The sequence below is a fragment of the Panthera leo genome, chromosome A1 (genome assembly GCF_018350215.1).
Source record: "Panthera leo isolate Ple1 chromosome A1, P.leo_Ple1_pat1.1, whole genome shotgun sequence".
Classification (NCBI taxonomy): Eukaryota; Metazoa; Chordata; class Mammalia; order Carnivora; family Felidae; genus Panthera; species Panthera leo.
In genome coordinates, this window is record NC_056679.1 from 4585602 (window position 1) to 4589407 (window position 3806).

A 3806-nucleotide genomic window follows, 5' to 3' on the forward strand; every position below is an offset into this window, starting at 1 on the left:
AGGAACATCACTGACATTTTTGTCCTCATCTGTCAGTCTCCTGCATCTTGTTTCTTAATTGGTTGTGAAGGCAGAAAGGGAAGGAAAGAGGGCTCGGCTGGCCCACAGTTGTCCCTGGGGTGGAAGATAAAGCCTGAAAGAGCATTGGCCTCTTCTACCCCAGCGCTGCAGCTTTGAGAAAATTGTCGAACCTCTCTGTGACCTTCTCCTTCTCTGTGACACACTCTGGTAAAGATCAAGTGTGATAATATATGTAAAGTCCCAGCTTACTTTCTGGCACATGGTAAAATGCAAATAAGATGGTGGCTGTCATCATTGATCAGAATGGATAAGAAAGATTTGCTGTCGTTAATTTTACAGTTTATCAGAGCAGACGTCTCTCTAATTTAAGCTTTCTAGGATGACAGAATAATCTTTGGTAGGGGCGCCTGGGTGGCTTAGTTAAGCGTCTGACTTCGGCTCGGGTCATGATCTCGTGGCTCGTGAGTTCGAGCCCCATGTCGGGCTCTGTGCTGACAGCTCAGAGCCTGGAACCTGTTTTGGATTCTGTGTCTCCCTCTCTCTCTCTGCCCCTTCTCCACTCATGCTCTGTCTCTCTTTCTCTCTCTCTCTCTCAAAAAAAAAAAAAAAAAAAAAAACCTTAATAAAAAATTAAAGAAAAAAAGAATGATGTTTGGTATTTGTCACATTATTTGGGCACATAAGTACCTATTTGGGGGAGGGTAAGGAGTGCCCAACTGATTCGGACAGAGAAAGAAAGGCATTTTCCCTATTCTTTGCCCAGGGGCCGGCTCCAGCATCGGTCTAGGGTGCCCTCCCTGTGTGCTCAGCCAAAAGGATGCTGGAGGAAATCCGAAGGATTTGGAGAAAATGTGATGGGCCAGGTGGCCATAAGGAAGAGAGGAGAATGGGCAGTAAAACCATGTCCCCAGCTTCCTTACTGGCCAACCAGAATCTGCACAAAGCCATTAGCGTGAGGGGTGAGTGGCTGTCTGCAACAGCCCGATTCCCACGTGGTTCTGAAAGCTCTTCAAGACCCCTCTGCCCCTCTCCCAACCGGGAATCTGGGTTTCCAGGGTGTATGTTGACTCGACTGAGGAGGACAGTTTCCGAGAGCAGTTCTCCACAAACACGGTCTCTCTCTCCGCCTCCGTCAAACAACTCCTGAAATCCTGTCTTATCACATCGCCATGATTGAGCCCCTCCTCTGTCAATGTTTGCTTCATCGCTCTGGCCCCTTCACTGTGTCACAGCGTGCCCTTGCTCCTCCACGTGATGCGATCTCTACCTTGGTGATGGGGCCCTGGCTGCGGAGGCAGGCAGCTGCCATCGCGCCCCCTTTCACCTTTCACCAGCTGGCCTTGGGTAAGCTCTCCTGAACCTCAGTTTCTTCATCCGTAATGTAGAAATAATAATGCGTGCCCTGTCGTGGTAGGGATCACATGAGACGATCTCTGCGAAGACTTTAGAACCGCCAGACCTACAGAGAGTATGTAATATGAACGGCTGCTAAGAGTACACACACAGGCAAACCCAGACCTGCCTGGTGACCTCCAGAGTCTTGCTCAAGGCTCACCTCAAGTTCACGTCTTTGAAGTCTTCCCTGACTTCCCTAGGTGGGGTTTGTTACTTTCCATTCTGTGGGACCCTAAGACCTTAGACACACTTCTGTTTCAGTGCTAACCAAAGACACTATGAGCTCCCTGAGGCAGTGTGTGTGTGTGTATTTATATATACAATTTTTTAATTAACAGTCTTTTTTAGAGCAGGTTTTGGTGTATAGAAAAATTAAACAGAAAGTTCAGAGAGTCCCCACATACCTCCTTATTCTTACCGGGAACGGTTTCTCTCCTTGTTAATAAACATGTGGTATCAGTGTGCTACGTTTCTTCCAACTGATGAGCCCATATTGACACATTGTTATTAACTGAAGTCCATCGTTAATGGCAGGGTTCACTCTCCCCATTCAACACTTCTGTGGGTTTTAAGAAGGCAGAATGTCATGTCTCTACCACCACAGTTTCACCCAGAATAGTTTCACTGCCCTAAACATCTCCTGTGTTCCACGTGTTCATTCCTCCCTTCTAACTGCTCTCTCTACCATGTCCACAGTCTCGCCTCTTCTAAAATGTCTTATAGTTGGAGTCATACAGTATTTAGCCTTGGCGAACATTAATGACCCTGAGACTTCAGACACAAATGTGTTTCAGCACTGATCAAAGACATTATGACCTCCTTAAGGGCAGACATTTGTTTCTTTTACTTTATTTATTTCCTTTGGGATCTCCCACATTACTAGGTACATAGTAAGTACTCGGTCTTCAACAGTATAATAATAATAATAATAATAATAATAATAATAATAATAGTAATACACTTTAGATGTTAGTATATGCTTTAAAGCATATTAGAAACATAAAGAATGAAAATTTTTTTTAAAAACCAGTTTCTAAATTCAGGGTTCTGACAGTCTAGGCAGGCATCCAATTCTTTTTGGCTCATTTTTATAAGTCCTATTAAAACAATAATTCTTTTCAACTCCAAAATTCTAAGCAAACTCCTAATAACCACTATAGCCCACAACTATAATTTTGAGATGAATCACGTGACCAGTTTTGAATTTCAGCTCTGACCAAACACTTCCAGCTTAAAACCCAAGTTAATTCTTTTTTCTTCCCCCCCACCAACTTCAAAAGTAAAGGAGAACAAATGAGAGAGAACAAGATGATTCACTGTTCACTTAGAAGTAGACTTTGAATAATGAGGAGCAAGTTAAGGAGACAGTTATAGTAAATGTTAACAGAGGGCTACTTCCCAGACCAGAATATTAACTGAGGAATATTCACAGTAAGTCTCTAGATCTGGGTAGCGAGGGAAAATGAATAAATGGACGTGCCAGGGAAAGGAACTATGATAAGAGAATCATACTCATAGAGGTTTAAGAAAACGGCAGTAAAGGCATCCACTGACCAAAGTCAATTAGACTCCAGGGTTCCGGCACCTGCTTGGACTTACTGCATTGCTGGAGACATACAAACTGCCCCCTGAACACTTTGCAGAATTAAACTGGAAATGTTTACAAGTAATAAAATGGAAATGTCTCACCATCACTGAGAGAGCCGCTGGTCCCTGCATCAGAGTAGACTTCGATCTCTACCTGTATCTTTTCATTCAGTCTTCAGGGTGAGAGCACAGGTTTGGTAGAAGACAACTGAATTTGGACCCCACCCCTGCCACTTAGTAACTAAGTGACTTAGAGCAAGTTACTTTATATCTCTTAGCCTTAAATATTTAAAAAATTGAGGTATAACTTAGATATGGTACAGTACATAAATCTTACATGTATAGCTGGGTGAGTGAGTGTGTGTGTGTGTGTGTGTGTGTTGGACAGACCCCAAGATGACCCACCATGATGCCTGCCTCTTGATGTTTCTGTCTTTATGTAAGTCACTCTACCGCTACAGACAGAATCTGCGATTTCCACCCAACCAATGGAATATGGCACGAGTGATAGGATATTTTATTATATAAAGACCCCATTCTAACAGACACTCATTGTTGGCTCGGTGAAGCAAAGTGGCCCCGTTGGAGAGGCCCATGTGGCAAGGAACTGTGAGCAACCTCTAGGACCTGGGTGGGGGGCAGGCATTCTCCAGCCGATCGCCATACAAAAGCTGGGGCTGTCCACCATACTGTTGCACGGAAGTAAGTTCTGCCAACAACTTGAACGAGCTTGGGAGCAAGTTCTTCCCCACTCAAGCTTCTAGGTCACAACACAGCCCAGCCACACCTTGATTGCAACTCAG

At 44.2% G+C, this 3806-nt stretch overlaps 1 long non-coding RNA gene across 1 annotated transcript; it reads right to left on the reverse strand.

The window, feature by feature from the left end:
• Positions 1–667: 667 nt before the first annotated feature.
• LOC122198761 lies at positions 668–1969 on the reverse strand. The gene is made up of 2 exons (XR_006193155.1): positions 1821–1969; positions 668–1480 (listed from the first exon to the last, which is right to left on the reverse strand). It is a non-coding gene; the product is annotated as an uncharacterized LOC122198761 (long non-coding RNA).
• Positions 1970–3806: the final 1837 nt, after the last annotated feature.